This window comes from Triticum dicoccoides, chromosome 7B, assembly GCF_002162155.2.
Source record: "Triticum dicoccoides isolate Atlit2015 ecotype Zavitan chromosome 7B, WEW_v2.0, whole genome shotgun sequence".
NCBI classification, from domain to species: Eukaryota; Viridiplantae; Streptophyta; class Magnoliopsida; order Poales; family Poaceae; genus Triticum; species Triticum dicoccoides.
The window spans coordinates 267,212,797-267,232,037 of record NC_041393.1 but is presented as its reverse complement, the minus strand read 5'-3'; positions in this window follow the sequence as shown (position 1 = coordinate 267,232,037).

Here is a 19,241-nt window from a genome sequence, read left to right as displayed (position 1 = left end):
ACAGCATGCCACAACATATCCAGATACAGAGGGGCTTCTCACCCTCTGTGCTTCACCGAAGAGGTACTGGACCACGAATTTCTGTAGGGTTTTAAACCCGTGAAATATAGAGGCATGTGATGGAATGACATACCCCGGGGTCTGGATTGAGGATTTTATCCTTCATATCCACATGGCTTGTGGGGACGACCTCCACGCCATCAAATAACTTCCCCTCAATTTGAAGGGACCAGCTCGGCACTAGTTGAAAAGCCTCCTGAGGGAGTCCCGGACTAGGGGGTGTCCGGATAGCCGGACTATCATCATCGGCCAGACTCCAAGACTATGAAGATACAAGATTGAAGACTTCGTCCCGTGTCCGGATGGGACTTTCCATGGCATGGAAGGCAAGCTTGGCGATACGGATATGTAGATCTCCTACCATTGTAACCGACTTTGTGTAACCCTAGCCCTCTCCGGTGTCTATATAAACCGGATGGCTTTAGTCCATAGGACGAACAACAATCATACCGTAGGCTAGCTTCTAGGGTTTAGCCTCCTTGATCTCGTGGTAGATCCACTCTTGTAACACACATCATCAATATTAATCAAGCAGGACGTAGGGTTTTACCTCCATCAAGAGGGCCCGAACCTGGGTAAAACATCGTGTCCCTTGTCTCCTGTTACCATCCGCCTAGACGCACAGTGCGGGACCCCCTACCCGAGATCCGCCGGTTTTGACACCGACATTGGTGCTTTCATTGAGAGTTCCTCTGTGCCGTCACCATCAGGAAGGATGCCTTTTCCCGTCTTCAAAGATGGCACCATCATCAAGGGAGCTTTTGCCGCCGGCCAGACTATCCGGCTAGGTGGTTTTCTTATGACCGCCTGTTCGGCCATCGCTCCGACAATGACCTCTCAGGTCATTAAAAGCGATCTTCACGTCAGCTCGGAATTCGCCGAGCAGCTAGATCCGATTGAGCTCTCCTCCGTAAACGAGCTCTTGGATCGCATCGCCGCCCTAGGAGTCGCTACTGACTACGATCATATTGGGCTTAAAACCGATCTGAGAGAAATTAACCCTCCCCAGGTTACCCACCACATTGTCGTGGTAAAGGAACAATGCGGCAACTCTTCTTCTATGTTAAAAACCAACTATGTCCGGATTCCCGATCCCTCCATGCCGGATTCCCGCGGAGGGACGGACGCTAATCAAATACTGAACCTAAAGTCAGGCATCGGACCAGATTAGTTGGAAATCGTCCAGCAAACCAAGCTTCCGAATCCGGAAGCTTCTTGGCCTTTGAGCCTCAGATTGGGCGGGGTTTCGAACTCGATTCCACCCGCCCACCCAAACATAAGCGATCTACCTCAAATACGGCAACAGCCCGATGAAACAATACATCATTACTGGGGAAGATTCCTCCTGGTTATGGACAGGATAAAGGACTGCCGTGAAAAAAGCGCGATTTCAATCTTCTTCAACAATTGCACGGACAAGGGAATCATAAACGCCATCAGTCGTCGCAAAGTTACACGCTTCGCCGACCTAGCGACCATTGTACAAAAATACTGCACAATGGAAAGTGCCTGGAAAACCGAAACTAGGTTTTGGGACAATCCGGCCCTGAATACAACCCCAGTCCGAAATAAAAGGGTGCGTCATACTCAAGCACCTGGGTTAAAAACCAAAAAGCAAAAATCCCCTAAAGGGTACAGAACCGTGCTGGAGGGATGGCTCAACGGACCCTGCAAAATCCATAGTATGGAGGGCGGCACTCCAACACATAGCCCTCGAGCATGTTGGATATTACGGCAGGTGGCCAAAAGTGGCGAAGGCTTTTTAGCCCCGGGCAACCAGCCCAGCAGCACCAGTACGGTATTAACAGTCTTCGAGACTTTCGCATCAAATAACATGCGGAAACGAACAATCCGCAGCCTTGTCGAAGTCTACCAAGTAGCAACAACAAATCCATGGAGCGACACGGCTATCACCTTCAATGCCAACGACGAACCTAAATTCCGAACAGCTAGAGCACCAGCCGCGTTGGTCCTCAGTCCGATAGTGGACGACTTTCGTCTTACCAAGGTACTCATGGATGGCGGCAGCGGATTAAACCTCATCTACGAGGAAACCCTTCAAAAAATTGAAATTGACTGGAGCCGCATTGAGCGAAGCAGCACAACCTTCAGGGGAATAATCCCTAGTCGAGAAGTACGCTGCACAGGAAAAATCACACTAGATGTAGTGTTCGGCTCGCCGGACAATTATAGGTCCGAAGAGGTCACATTCCAAGTGGCCCCATTTGGTAGCCGATATCACGCTTTGTTAGGGCGAGAGGCATTCACAACCTTCCAAGCTATACCCCATTACGGGTACATGAAGCTCAAAATGCCCGGACCCAATGGAATAATCACCCTTGCCGGTGATCCAGATACAACACTCCACGCTGAAAATAAGACAGCCGCACTAGCCCTAGAGGCATTATCCGAAGCCCTAGCGGCAGAGGAATTAACTGCGCTGCGCTCCATGGTGGATAGGGACGATGTGATACTCGATAAAAGGTCCAAGCCCACCTCTTTTAAACCAGTAGACGAAATAGTCAAATTTCAGGTCCATCCAACGGACCCCACAAAGACGGCATCCATTGGGGCACAACTAAATCCTGATGTAGAAGTCACACTACGAGAATTCCTTCGGGCAAATTGGGACATTTTTGCCTGGCACCCTTCAGACATGCCAGGAATCCCATGCAGGCTGGCAGAGCATAGCCTAAACATCCTAAAAGGATTCAAGCCAGTCAAACAAGCTCTTCGGCGATTTTCTGAACCCAAAAGACAGGCAATGGGAGAGGAGCTAGCCAAACTCTTAGAAGCCGTATTCATCAGAGATATCAAACATCCGGACTGGCTAGCCAACCTGGTAATGGTACCAAAAAAGGACAAATCCTGGCGCCTCTGCGTCGATTTCAAAGACCTTAACAAGGCTTGTCCAAAGGACCCTTTCCCTCTCCCTCGCATCAACCAAATCATCAATGCTACCGCAGGGCACGATTCATTGTGCTTCCTTGATGCATACTCCGGATACCATCAAATCAAGATGGCGGAAAAAGACCAGGCCGCAACGGCATTCATTACCCCATATGGGCCATTCTGCTTCAACACAATGCCCTCCGGACTCAAAAACGCCGGCGCAACATATCAGCGCATGATTTAGACATGTATGGCTACCCAGATAGGCAAAACAGTAGAGGCATACGTAGACGATGTGGTCGTCAAGACCAAACACGTCGAAACTCTAGTAGACGACTTGACGGTGACATTTGACAACCTCCGAGCATATGACATTAAGCTCAACCCGGAAAAGTGTGTCTTCGGAGTACCAGCCGGAAAGCTTTTGGGCGTCATTGTATCCGGTAGAGGAATTGAAGCAAACCCAGCCAAGATCCGAGCTCTGTCACAATTGGATATCCCAAAGGACCTCAACCAAATACAAAAACTAACTGGGTGCGTAGCGGCTCTAAGCCGCTTCATCTCCCATTTGGGAGAAAAGGCTCTGCCTCTCTATCACCTCCTCCGGGGCACCGAACACATCGAATGGACGGATGCCGCCACGGCCGGACTCGAAGAAATCAAGGCCATACTGGCAACAAATCCGATCCTGGCCGCGACCAACCTGGGCAAACCTATGTTACTATATATCGCAGCAACACATCAAGTTGTCAGTGCGGTACTCATCGTCGAACGAGAAACTGAAGGGCACAGATTCCCTCTTCAAAAACCAGTGTACTACGTATCCACTGTCTTAACTCCATGCAAGTCCCGGTACCCACATTATCAAAAGATAGCGTATGCGGTGTTCATGGCATCCCGGAAGCTGCGACACTACTTTCAAGAGTGTTCCATAACGGTGGCCTCCAAAGTACCTCTCAACGATATTATAAACAATCGCGACGCAACGGGCAGGATTGCAAAATGGGCCATTGAGCTCTTACCATTTGACATAACCTACAAACCACGGCGAGCTATAAAGTCGCAAGTCCTGGCTGACTTCGTAGCCGAATGGACCGAAGCCGAACTCCCTAAAGAGTACGGCGCGTACTCCAATTGGATCATGCATTTCGACGGATCCAAAATGTTGGCTGGCTTGGGGGCTGGCGTCGTCTTGACGTCCCAACTGGAGACACAGTCCAATACGTACTTCAAATAATGCACATGGACTCCAACAACGCAGCTGAATACGAGGCCCTTCTACACGGCCTCCGGATGGCAATCTCCATGGGCATTCAACTCCTAGAGGTGCGCGGGGATTCAAACCTCGCAATATCCCAAGTAAATGGAGACTTTGACGCCAAAGATCCGAAAATGGCAGCTTACCACAACACCGTCCTAAAAATGTCAGCTCGGTTCGAAGGACTCGAATTCCACCATGTAGCCCGGGATAATAACCAGGTAGCAGACGTGTTAGCACGCATCGGCGCAAAACGCGACGCCATCCCGCCAAACATCTTCCTGGAGCGGCTCTTTAAGCCATCCGTATTATGGGAAGAGGAGTCCGGAAATAACAATCCGGAGCCAGCAGCAGCACCTAACTCAGACAATTCTGACACAATCGGCGGCTCAGAAAATGAAATAACACCTTCAGCCCACGAAATAATGGCGGTAATTGCCCCGTGGACGGAACCATTCCTAGCCTACTTAATTAGGCAGGAACTTCCCGAAGACCAAAATGAGGCCCGCTGCATAGTTCGGCGATCTAAAGCCTACAAGGTCCATGAGGGAGAACTTTATAATAAAAGCACAACCGGAGTCCTTCAAGGGTGTATCTCCAAAGAGGAAGGGCGAAATCTCCTGGCTGAAATTCACGCCGGACTCGGCGGGCACCACACTACAGCCCGGGCCCTTGTAGGCAAGGCCTTCCGTACAGGATTTTATTGGCCAACAGCCCGGGCAGATGCTCAGGACTTAGTCCAACGATGCGTCGGTTGCCAGCTCTTTGCTAATCAGAGCCACATGCCACCCATCGCCCTCAAAACTATACCCATCACCTGGCCGTTCGCGGTCTGGGGGCTTGACATGGTTGGACCCCTTAAAGGAGGAACCCACAAGCACAAATACTTATTGGTCATGGTGGACAAATTCACCAAATGGATTGAAGCCAAGCCGGTTAAAACGGCAGAATCCGGACCTGTGATAGATTTCATATCCGGGGTAGTACACCGTTTTGGCGTCCCCCACAGCATCATCACTGATAACGGCACGAATTTCACGACCGACGAGGTTAAACTCTGGTGCAAAAATATGGGCATCAAGCTCGACTATGCTTCAGTCTATCTCCCCCAAACTAACGGTCAAGTCGAGCGAGCAAATGGTCTAATCATGAGAGGCATCAAATCCAGACTAGTGCGGTCCCTCAAGGAATCTAACACGCACTGCGTAGAGGAGCTCGACTCTGTACTCTGGGGGCGGCGGACCACGCCAAACCGAACTACCGGATTCACACCATTTTTTATGGTGTACGGCGCAGAGGCAGTTCTGCCCTGGGATATAATTCATGACTCACCTCGCGTACGCATGTACGAAGAAAGAGAAGCCAAGCTGGATCGGCAGGACAGTTTGGACGCCTTAGAGGAGGAGCGGGATGTGGCAAAAGCTCGTTCCGCATTTTATCAATAGCAGGCTCGAAGATATCAAAGCAGAGAAGTACGGGCCAAAGCTTACAATGTTGGCGAACTTGTTCTACGCCTGCCGGACAAGAAAAAGGACAAACTTAAGCCCAAGTGGGAAGTTCCCTTCATCATTGACCAAGTCCTGACCGGCGGAGCATACCGTCTACGTAACGCATCCGACAACCGACTCGAGCCGAACCCATGGAACGTAGCCCGTCTCCGAAGATTCTGCGCCTAACGCCGGACTCAGAGTTCGTCTCACTCCTCCGTCCACCTTTTTACATTTTCACTATCTCTTTTCCCCCTCCTTCTTCCCACTTTTTTTTCAATACCTTTGATAGGCTGATTTGTGCATTGTTCGCACACACTCGATGTGCTCCTAGCACTCATTATACCTGGGGGCTTCTTTAACAGAAGCTTATTTATACGGGCTTCATGCCCAACACATGTGTCATACTTCCGCATGTACCTTTTATTCACCATTATATGCATCGATATGACTTAAGTTTTGGCCAAGCTGGGTTGCCTGGCTCCTGTGCTTACCCCTACGTTCCCGATTGTTCGGCTAGGAGGTAAAGGGAGCACCTCTGCGATTGTTACTGCCGGGTCAGCTGGATGTGTACCTCAGACTGGGTGAAGCCGAAAGCTAACGTTCTTAAGAGAATATTCGGTCGGTGACTTGAAAGATGATTTATTACTTACATATTTATTTGCCCCCAGATGCTTTTTCTGCTATTTTCGCAGTCCGGACATGCACTTTAGGGCATGCCTCCCAGGGAAAGGAACCCTTAACGGAACTATTCTCCCTGGAAGATGTTTCTTACTAACCATGTAATATAACATAGCTAGTTGGGCACTTGTATGATAAAGCAATTATGACCCCGACGCCTTGTATCCACGCATGCCTCGGTTTTTCTATAAACGTAAGGGTATTCGGACACACTCTGGACTGTTGGGTCCGGAGGTTGAAGCGAAAAGGTCCGCAAAGACAAACGATCTACAATCCGGCTAGAAGGCATTTTCCATGTCATTTCAAATTACATCGTCAAACTGACTGATTGTACTACTCTTCAATCCCATCTAACAGGCTGTCTAATTTACAGTCCTGTTGGGAATATTTCACGGCCAGTTCTACTTGGCCGTACATCAAGCTCACAGGGATCTCCTTCCCATCAGGCCCCGCAGGTCCGACCTCGGCCATGTGGTTTGGGTCAGCCTTCGGGTACCGCGTCTTCACCATGGCCCAAGCCTCCCTGGCGCCTTGACGGCAGGCCAATATTTTCCACAGATGGAGGCGTCGCCGTGCTCCCTGAAGCTTCTCAGCAAGCTCGCCAAGGCCCTCGGGTAGGGAGACGGAAGGCCATAAAGCCTGAACGACGCCACTCATCGCCTGCCGAACACGTTCGAGCAGTTGAACCAGCTCGGGAAGTTGGTCACCCGTTGAACCAGGCATTTCTTCCGCAGGGCAACCTATGAGCACACCTAAAGACACATTTCTATCAATCGACTTCCTCGCCGAATTCTTCTTTTCAAAGGAATTTGCTCAAGCACTTACTATAAATGCCGCGACGAAGCCGTTGATTCTCCTTCGCGGTGCCAGACAGCTGGGCCCGAACACCTTTCAGCTCTTCTCCTAGCTGGGTGTGGGCATCTTGGAGCTTGTTTCTCTCCTGCTGCACCTTCATAAGCACCCTCTCGCCGGCCTTTAGCTGACACAGTAGCTGTTGCCTGTCCGGATCTAGTCCGGCGCCCTCTGCAATATTATTGTCAGATTTACGCACACGCCGCACTTTGTTAACTACTTATCTTTTTGAAGTACGTATTACCAGTGGGGGTCTCTGTGGCTCCCCCTGTGGTAGCTAGTGCGGCCTCAAGTTGGGCCTTGCACTCTTGGAGCTCCTGGGATAGGTGGGTATTCTTCTCCGTAAGATCCTGCATAATAAATGATCCTTAAATCAGTTATTTTAACTCTTTTAAGTCCCGGGGGCTACTAGCATATATAACTATTAAAATCACTTACCTGTATGTCCTTCACATACTGCTCCGTGGCTCTGGTTAAACCATCTTGAGCAGCACGGAGGTGCGCGTTTCCCGCATCAAAGGCATTCAACGCCTCCGGGGAGAAACACGCGTCATGAAGAACTGTCTAGCGACGCCTGTGATTCATGGCGCTCTCCACCTCAGACCGGGTGGCGGACAGCCTGTCGGCATCCTCCGTCGGAGGAGCATCCGGCTCTTGCCTTGTGTTCGCCTCCACTTCCGGACCACGCGATGGAGTATGGCTGGCGGAGGCTTGATTGGCAACCTCTCCGGACACTGTCCGGCGAGCGCTCTTTCTCCTGGAAAGAGTTATTAGCGTTAATATACCTCATAGGGATCCTTCCCTTAAAAACAACGGTGCGCCATACCGTTGCGGCGACGTTTCGATTTGCGTCGCACTCCTCTTCCGCCTGCTGGGCCGAACTGACCCTTGCTGGTCAGCCGCCGCAGGTTCGGCTTCCCGCCTTAAAGGCACCTCCTGCGATGCACCATCAGTATAGGATGGTCAGAATTGAGCACGAATCAAATGATGGTGTCAAGACCTCGGTTGTAGTCACCTGCGAGGCCGGAATCAAACTGGGGTAGTTATTCGTAATGGCGACTAGGGCATTGTCCATGCTAAGCTGGTGGAACACCCCATCAATCAGCTCCACCTTTATGTCCGGATCCTCTTCCGAGGTCGGATCAAGGGATCGTTCCGGATCCTCGGGCTGTGGAGTTAGGCTTCGTATGCCCTCCACATCCCGGCGCAGCTCCTGTGCCGAAATCACAAAGTAAAGTACTTGACTTTGGAAGTATGGATCGGGTAGATAAACGTCCGCTTACCCAGCTCCGAGGGTTAGTCATGGAGAATCCGTTCAATGGATTCGTCCGGAGAAAGTCCTCCTCCCCCCCCTTGTACAAGCCGGACAGGATCTTTGCTAGATCGGCTGCCGAGCTCGGCCCTCTACGGCCGTGACGGGTGGCGTCGTCTTCCCCGTTGAAATCCCACATAGGGTGGCCCCTATATTGGAGTGGCTGCACCCCTCGCATAATGCACGTGGCCATGATTCCAATCATGGTCAATCCGGAGTGGGCCAGTAACCTAATCCGGCCCATCAGATAATGGACGCTCCTATCATCCTCCCGTTGAGGGCTCCGCGGGCGCCAACTCAGGCGTTTCTTCAAGGGAGCATTACTGAACTCCGGGAGGCCGATCCGAACTAGATCCGGCAGAGGGGCGTCCTCCCTGTAGAACCATTCTGAAGGCCAGTCTTCGGACGCCTTCTTCGGGGTGCCGGATAGATATCCGGTCCCGGCGATGTGCCATATTTCGGCTCCGCCCACTTGATATATCGACCCCTCATAAGAACGGGGTACAAGGCAAAACAATCTCTTCCACAGCGCAAAATGGGGCTCGATGCCCAGGAACAGCTCGCAAAGAGCTACGAAGCCCGCGATGTGCAAAATGGAGGCGGGTGTGAGGTGGTGAAGCTGGAGTCCGTAGAACTCCAGGAGCCCCCGTAGAAACGGATGTATGGGAAATCCAAGTCCCCTTATTAGATAAGGGACGAAGCATACCCGCTCTCCTTTGGATAAGGGACTACTTTGTGTAACCCTAGCCCTCTCCGGTGTCTATATAAATCGGATGGCTTTAGTCCATAGGACGAACAACAATCATACCATAGGCTAGCTTCTAGGGTTTAGCCTCCTTGATCTCGTGGTAGATCCACTCTTGTAACACACATCATCAATATTAATCAAGCAAGACGTAGGGTTTTACCTCCATCAAGAGGGCCCGAACCTGGGTAAAAACGTCGTGTCCCTTGTCTCCTGTTACCATCCGCCTAGATGCATAGTTCGGGACCCCCTACCCGAGATCCGCCGGTTTTGACACCGACACCTCCCCAAAAATTCAATTGGAAGTTGGGAAGAACTTGAGGACACTTTCAGGGCCAATTTTCAAGGAACCTATGTCCGACCTCCAGACGCTGATGATTTAGGTCACATAATTCAACATCCCGGAGAGTCCGCCTGCAAGATTTGGAATAGATTCCTCACTAAGAAGAATCAAATTGTTGATTGTCCGGATGACGAAGCCCTAGCGGCCTTCAAGCACAGTATCCGGCATGAGTGGCTCGCCAGACACCTCGGCCAAGAAAAGCTGAGGACAATGGCAGCCTTAACAAGCCTTATGACCCGCTTTTGCGTGGCTGAAGACAGCTGGTTGGCCCGTAGAGGCACTAGCGACCCAGGCACATCCGAAATCAGGGATGGCAACGGGAAGGCACGGCGCAATAAAAACAAGCGTCGAAACAAGGAAGAAAGTCCGGACAACACAACGGTCAACGCCGGATTCAGGGGCTCTCGACCCGGTCAACAAAAGAAGCCATTTAAAGGCAGCAAAGAGGGACCGTCCGGCCTGAAAAAAGTCCTGGACAGACTGTGCCAAATTCATGGCACCCCTGAAAAACCTGCGAACCACACTCACAAAGAATGCTGGGTCTTTAAGCAGGCCGGCAAGTTAAATGCTGAACACAAGGGAAGGGAAACACCAATTGAAGACGAGGATGAGCCTCACAGGCCAAACACTGGGGGACAGAAAAAATTCCCACCAGAGGTAAAAACAGTAAACATGATCTACGCGACTCACATACCCAAGAGTAGGCGCAAACGCGCGCCCAGAGACGCATACGCTATAGAGCTCGTTGCCCTTTAACTAAACCCCTGGTCGGCCTGCCCGATCACCTTTGATCACAGGGACTACCTGACTAGTATGCGGCACGAAGGATCGGCTGCCTTGGTGCTCGACCCAATAATCGACGGATACCATCTCACTCGTCTCCTCATGGACGGCGGCAGTAGTCTCAATCTAATATACCAGGACACTGTCCGCAGGATGGGGATAGACCCATCTAGAATCAGCCAAAGTAACACCACCTTTGAAGGGGTGATACCAGGCGTTGAGGCCCGTTGCAGGGGCTCCCTCATATTAGAGGTGACATTCGGTCCTCCAGACAGCTTCAGAAGCGAAGAACTACTCTTCACCATCGCTCCCCTTCAAAGTGGTTATCATGCATTGCTCGGGAGAATGGCCTTCGCCCGCTTCAATGCAGTACCGCACTACGCCTACCTTAAACTCAAGATGCCCGGTCCACGTGGCGTCATCACCGTTAACGGAAATATAGAGCATTCCTTACGTGCGGAAGAGTATGCGGCAGCTCTAGCAGCCGGACACTAAGCGGCCTCTAATATCAGAACGCATGATCAGTCGTTAAGACCACGGACACGGTTAGACAAGTCCGGCATACCACCGTCAGTAACAGCCTAGATAAACCTGAGCTGGGTGCTATACATGTAATCCCATAAAGGACACCAGGGGCTATAGATATTCAATAAAGCCCACCTCTTGGCTTGACCTTATTAACACGCCAATGTCTTACACTTCTACTATCCACTGATAATAACCAACTCTTTGCACGCTTACGTCATACTATTTTACATGAGTTTTCCTTTTTGCAGACAACATTCGTGTGATACCCTCCCAGGACACGGCACAACGGAGACAGAGGCGCAGACATGCAGCAGGGCCCCGCTCAAAGGTTTCTCCTTAGATTAAGCCCCTGTGTAAACATTCTTTATTGTCTCTTGTTGCTTAACATCCCATGGGTATTCAATACACCGACAGGGGATACTGGCATTCTTGGCATTTCGCCACGACAGAATAATGCACGTACCTGGAAATACAAGGTTCATAATAAAGGGCGTTATTCATCCTAGTATATGTTATAAAGTCCGAATACCCTCGGGAGTGTTGTCGCGAGTTTGGCCTTATATGCACCAGCTCTGAATCATGTCTTTGGTCACATGTTGGGTTTTCCCGGCTGCTGGGTATGTTGCCTTACATTCCATTTTTATCGGCTAAGGCGGCCAAAGGAGAGCTACTCGATTGTGCCCTGGTTATTTCGGATGAGCACCTCAGTAGAGAAAGCCAAAAACTGACTGTCATGATATAGCGAGAGACTGGACAACCACTCGAGGACTCATCGGAATCTTTAGGGTTCCTCCACATTAACAAAGGGCCGTTCCCCGGTCATGTACACATGCGCCCATATCCGGATGCACGCGAAGGTACCAGGGGCTACATAGTAGCCCCACCGTCAAACTCCTATGGCTAAGTGAAAGTGCTAAAGCTATATAGTTCGGTTGCCTAGTTCGACATGCGATCACCTCCTTAACGGACCAAGACGTTGGATCAAGTGTGATTACGCATCTTTTTACGAACACCCCCGCATTGTATGCGTGGGGGCTGAAGCCAACGACTGCTAACTTTCAGGTTATATATACATCAAACGGCTGCACAGGAGGCACAATAACACTTTCGGGCGAAAGTATAAACATAGCCTCTATAATTAAAATACAATTGTTTTTACAAGAGGAACGATTTGTCACTTGAACATCACATTCTTCGAGCACTGAGCCTCTATTAAACGAGTACCTTCTGTTACCTGCTCTAAGTAGTGCTCGGCTGGATCCTGGCTTCCCGCCGGATTCTGGGTTGCAATGATGGTGGACTCCATATCTGTCCAATATGTTTTAACACGGGCAAGAGCCATCCGCGCACCCTCTATGCACGCCGACCTCTTCATGGCATCGATTCATGATACGGTGCCAAGGAATTGTTGCACGAAACCAAAATAACTGTCCGGCTTCGGCCCCTTTGGCCATAGATGGTCTATTACAGACCTCATCGCAAGACCGGACAACCTACGGAGCTCGGCCACAATGGCCATCCTTTAACTCAATGGCAACGGGCGCGTTGGAGCACTGAATTGCAACCAGAACAACCTTTCCACTTCATTATATTTTCGATCCTCCAAAAACTTGGCTGCATCAGCCGTATTCTTTGCCAGATCCGCATGCACATCTGCAGGGCTCCAGCGCCGATCCAGAGGAGCGTACTTTGGATCTAAGAACTTCATCCGCAACAAATAGGGCCTGTCGAAGCTCCTCCCGCGCATCCCTAATTTTGGAACGTGTCTCCTTGGCCGCATCAAGGGCCTTCTTCAGGTCAGCCGACTTCACCTGATTCTCTTTCTCAAGGAGCTCATACCGGCCGGCGGTGTTTTCAGCTACACAGCCATCTCGGCTATTTTATCTTCGCTTGCATCTGCTCCGGCCCCTGCAGCGGCAACTGAACTGATACGTCTCCAACGTATCTATAATTTTTGATTGTTCCATGCTATTATATTACCTGTTTTGGATGTTTATGGGCTTTACTAATCACTTTTATATCATTTTTCGGACTAACCTATTAACCGGAGGCCCAACCAAGATTGTAGTTTTTTTGCCTATTTCAGTGTTTCGCAGAAAAGGAATATCAAACGGAGTCCAAACGGAGTGACACCTTCGGGAGAGTTATTTTTGGAACTGAAGCAATCCAGGAGACTTGGAGTAGACATTAGGGTAGCAACGAGGAACCACGAGGCAGGGATGTGTGCCCTACCCCCCTGGGTGTGCCCCCACCCTCGTGGGCCCCTCGTGGCTCACCTGACCGACTTCTTTCACCTATATATGTCCATATACCCTAAAAACATTGAGGAGCACAATAGATCGGGAGTTCCGCCGCCGCAAGCCTCTGTAGCCACCAAAAACCTCTCGGGAGCCCATTCTGGCACCCTGTCGGAGGGGGGATCCCTCACCAGTGGCCATATTCATCATCCCGGTGCTCTCCATGACGAGGAGGGAGTAGTTCACCCTCGGGGCTGAGGGTATGTACCAGTAGCTATGTGTTTGATCTCTCTCTCTTGTGTTCTTGAGATGGTATGATCTTGATGTATCGCGAGCTTTGCTATTATAGTTGGATCTTATGATGTTTCTCCCCCTCTACTCTCTTATAATGGATTGAGTTTTCCCTTTGAAGTTATCTTATCAGATTGAGTCTTTAAGGATTGGAGAACACTTGATGTATGTCTTGTCGTGCTTATCTGTGGTCACAATGGGATATTCACGTGATGTACTTGATGTATGTTTTGGTGATCATCTTGCGGGTTCTGTGACCTTGGGAATCTATGCATAGGGGTCGACACACGTTTTCGTCTTGACTCTTCGGTAGAAACTTTGGGGCACTCTTTGAAGTACTTTGTGTTGGTTCGAATAGATGAATCTGAGATTGTGTGATGCATATCGTATAATCATGCCCACGGATACTTGAGGTGACATTGGAGTATTGAGGTGACATTAGGGTTTTGGTTGATTTGCTTCTTAAGGTGTTATTCTAGTACGAACTCTATGATAGATCGAACGGAAAGAATAGCTTCGTGTTATTTTACTACGGATTCTTGAATAGATCGGTCAAAAAGGATAACTTTGAGGTGGTTTCGTACCCTACCATAATCTCTTCGTTTGTTCTCCGCTATTAGTGACTTTGGAGTGACACTTTGTTGCATGTTGAGGGATAGTTATATGACCCAGTTATGTTATTATTGTTGAGAGAACTTGCACTAGTGAAAGTATGAACCCTAGGCCTTGTTTCCTACCATTGCAATACCGTTTATGCTCACTTTTATCATTAGTTACCTTGCTATTTTTATATTTTCAGATTACAAAAACCTATATCTACCATCCATATTGCACTTGTATCACCATCTCTTCGCCGAACTAGTGCACCTATACAATTTGCCATTGTATTGGGTGTGTTGGGGATACAAGAGACTCTTTGTTATTTGGTTGCAGGGTTGCTTGAGAGAGACCATCTTCAACCTACGCCTACCACGGATTGATAAACCTTAGGTCATCCACTTGAGGGAAATTTGCTACTGTCCTACAAACCTCTACACTTGGAGGCCCAACAACGTCTACAAGAAGAAGATTGTGTAGTAGACATCAAGCTCTTTTCTGGCGCCATTGCCGGGGAGGTTAGTGCTTGAAGGTATATCTTTAGATCTTTGATACGTCTCCAACGTATCTACTTTTCCAAACACTTTTTCCCTTGTTTTGGACTCTAACTTGCATGATTTGAATGAAACTAACCCGGACTGACGCTGTTAGCAGAACTACCATGATGTTCTTTTATGTGTAGAAAAGAAAAGTTCTCGGAATGTCCTGGAAATCCATGGAGGCACTTTTTGGAATTAATAAGATTTTTTGGTGAAAGAATTAATGCCAGGGGGCCCACAGCCTGTCCACAAGACAGGGGGACGCACCCCCCTAGGGCGCGGCCTCCTATCTCGTGGGTCCCCTGGACCACCACCGACCTCAACTCCAACTCCATATATTCATGTTCGGGGAGAAAAAAATCAGGGTGAAAGTTTCATCGCGTTTCACGACACGGAGTCGCCGCCAAGACCTAATCTCTCTCGGGAGGGATGATCTGGAGTCTGTTCGGGGCTCCGGAGAGGGGGATTCGACACCGTCGTCATCATCAACCATCCTCCATCATCAATTTCATGATGATCACCGCCGTGCGTGAGTAATTCCATCGTAGGCTTGCTGGACGGTGATGGGTCGGATGAGATTTACCATGTAATCAAGTTAGTTTTGTTAGGGTTTGATCCCTAGTATCCACTATGTTTTGAGATTGATGTTGCTATGACTTTGCTATGCTTAATGCTTGTCACTAGGGCCCGAGTGCCATGATTTCAGATCTGAACCTATTATGTTTTCATGAATATATGTCTGTTCTTGATCCTATCTTGCAAGTCTATAGTCACCTATTATGTGTTATGATCCGACAACCCCGAAGTGACAATAATCGGGATACTTCTCGGTGATGACCGTAGTTTGAGGAGTTCATGTATTCACTATGTGCTAATGCTTTGTTCCGGTTCTCTATTAAAAGGAGGCCTTAATATCCCTTAGTTTTCATAAGGACCCCGCTGCAACGGGAGGGTAGGACAAAAGATGTCATACAAGTTCTTTTCCATAAGCACATATGACTATTTACGGAATACATGCCTACATTACATTGATGAACTGGAGCTAGTTCTATATCACCCTATGTTATAACTATTGCATGAGGAATCACATCCGGCATAATTATCCATCACTGATCCATTGCCTACGAGATTTTCTTATATTGTTCTTCGCTTATTTACTTTTCCATTGCTATTGTTACAACCACTACTACAAAAACCCAAAACATTTATCTTTACTTTTGGTACCGTTACCTTTATTATCATACCACTTTTGCTACTAAACACTTTGCTGCAGATACTAAGTTATCCAGGTGTGGTTGAATTGACAACTCAACTGCTAATACTCAAGAATATTCTTTGGCTCCCCTTGTGTCGAATCAATAAATTTGGGTTGAATACTTTACCCTCGAAAGCTGTTGTGATCCCCTACACTTGTGGGTTATCAAGACCAATTTATGGCGCCGTTGCCGGGGAGCATAGCTCTATTCTTTGAGTCACTTGGTATTTATATCTGTTGATCACTATGAATAACTTGAAAGACGATCGAACTACTATTTTTCCCTCAACTACGAGGGGAGGTAAGGAATTGCCATCTAGCTCTGCACTAGATTCTCCTTCTGTTATTAGTAAGCTTGCGACACCTAAACCTGCTACTGCTATGAATTCTGATATGTCGCATGTTATTGATGATGCCACTTCTGCTATGCATGATGAAACTACTTCTGTGTGTGATACTACTTTGCCATTAGGTGAATTTCTTGATGAACAACTTTCTAGAGTTAGGGGGAATGATATTACTGAAGAACCTATTATTGATGATAGTGATGATGAAGGTTCCCCCAATGATTATGTATTACATGTTGTTCCTAAGGGTTATGTTATGAATGAAAAAGCTGCTAGGGAAATTTTAGCTTGCAATGATAGAAATGATCTTAAGAAATTATTAGCTAAATGGAAGCAGCAGTCTCTTAATGCTAGAATGAAACCCGATCCCGCTTTTGCTACTTCACCTATCTGTGTTACTGATAGGGATTATGAATTCTCTGTTGATCCTGATATTATTACTTTAGTTGAATCTAATCCTTTTTATGGCCTTGAATCTGAAACTGTTGTGGCACATCTTACCAAGTTGAATGATATAGCCACCATGTTTACTAATAATGAGAAGTCTCGCTATCTATATATCCTTAAGATATTTCCGTTCTCATTAAAGGGTGATGCTAAGACTTGGTATAATTCCCTTGCTCCTGGTTGTGTGTGTGGTCCCCAGGATATGATTTATTACTTCTCTGCTAAATATTTCCCTGCTCATAAGAAACAAGCTGCCTTGCAGGAAATATATACTTTTGTGCAAATTAAAGAAGAGAGTCTCCCACAAGCTTGGGGGAGGCTTCTTCGGTTACTTAATGCCACTAGTAGAAAAAGGGTCAAATGTGAGACACATTAGTCCCGGTTTGTAACAGAACCGGCACTAATGTGTCCATTAGTGCTGGTTCCAACGACTAGCCGGGAGGAGCTCTTTAGTACCAGTTCGTGGCAAACCTTTAGCACCGGTTCGTGCCACGAACCGGTACTAATGAGAGTGGTGGCAGGATGTTGTCAGAGTGGGGCCCTTCCAGCACCTTTAGTACCGGTTCGTGGCACGAACCGGTACTAAAGGTCGTCCTATATAAATCCTTCGTCCACCCGCACTTTGTTCTTCCCCCTTTCCCCTCTCCCTCTCCTCTGTTCTTCCCTTCTTCCTCTCGAGTTCATCACAAAATTTGCCCCAAATTTGTCAAGATTTGCAGGCCCTCATCCATTCAAATGATCACCAAGGTTAGCAACTTTGTCCTTTCATCTCTCATTGCTAGATTAGCTCTTGCATTGGTTTATATAGTGATTAATTGTGGGTTTTAGTAATTTGGGAGGAATTATATGTGGTAGTATTTGATTTATATGCAATTTGAGGTCAAAATAACACTTAGTTTGCATATGTAGGTGTGGTTTACTTAGTGCCATCTAAATCTCCGTCGTAACCACCGTCGATCGCCCGCACCGTCCCGTCGCCGGCACCACCTTGTGGTGAGCCTCTTGTTAATGAAATTCTATATAAAAAATTGATGTTTGTGTGATTTGTTATACATAGTGCCATGGTTTTTATATCCGTCCCCGTCGGCCCTCGTCCTTGTTATAATTCGGAAGTGGTATATTCTCTTTTAAAACTATTTGTTGCATTTCGTGTTTATGACAAATTATGCCCATCAAGTTGACATAGATATTTTTATCTAGGAGGTATGTGAACCGGAAATTCCAACCGACCCTATTGTCGAGAGGTTAAATTTAGTTGAAAGAGAAAACGAGTACTTGAAAGAAAAATTGAAAAGAATTGAGGGGGAGAAGATGGAATTGGAGTTGCATGTTGCCGATGTCGTCGATGATCACAAGATCAAGATGGAGAAAATGCGCTTGAAGATTAGAAAGATTAGAAAATATGCCATCGATAGTGAGGCTTGGTATCATTATGCTGTTGGATCAATTGTTACCTTAGTTGCGATCTTGATCGCATTTGTTGTTGCATTTAAATGCTTTAGCTAGAGAGTTATTTGTTTGTTGCATTTAAGTGTTGTATGAACTTTATGTATGAACTTGTATTAATTTGGTCTATTCGGTGTTGTGTAATGAAGATGAGCCGGCAATGGATGTACGATGACCGATGCTCTCCCCAGTTCATTGAGGGCGTGCATACTTTTCTGCTTGCGGCTGAGGCAAACAAGCGGGCGGATGGTTTTATGCCTTGTCCATGTGCTGGCTGTAAGAATGGTCGCAATTACTCTACATCAAGAACCATTCACGTCCACCTGTTTGAGTCCGGTTTCATGCCCCACTATAATGTTTGGACCAAGCACGGAGAAAGAGGGGTTATGATGGAAGACAATGAAGAAGAAGAGGACGACGACATCTATCCTAGCCATGGGTTCCCTGAATACAATGATACAACAATGGGGGAAGAAGCTGAGCCCGTGATGCGGGAAGAAGCTGAGCCGGCAATGCGGGAAGAAGCTGAAGAAGAGGCATCAGATGAGCCCGTTGATGATCTAGGTCGGGTCATTGCCGATGCAAAGAGAAACTACGCAAGTGATTTGGAGAAGAAGAAGTTGCAGCGCATGTTAGCGGATCACAAAAAATTGTTGTACCCAAATTGCGTAGGTGACAAGAAAAAGCTGGGCACCACACTGGAATTGATGCAATGGAAGGCAGAGAATGGTGTATCTGACAAGGGATTTGGAAAGTTGCTGGTAATGATAAAGGATATGCTTCCAAAGGACAACGAATTGCCCGAGAGTACGTACGAAGCAAAGAAGGCTGTCTGCCCTCTAGGGTTAGAGGTGCAGAAGGTACATGCATGCCCTAATGATTGCATCCTCTACCGCGGTGAGTACGAGGATTTGAACGCTTGCCCGGTATGTGCTGCATTGCGTTATAAGATCAGCCGCGATGAGCATGGTGATGTCGAGGGCGAGCGCCCCAGGAAGAAGATTCCTGCCAAGGTGATGTGGTATTCTCCTATAATACCACGGTTGAAACGTTTGTTCCAAAACAAAGAGCATGTCAAGGCGATGCGATGGCACAGAGAAGACCGTAAGAAAGACGGAAAGTTGAGAGTACCAGCTGACGG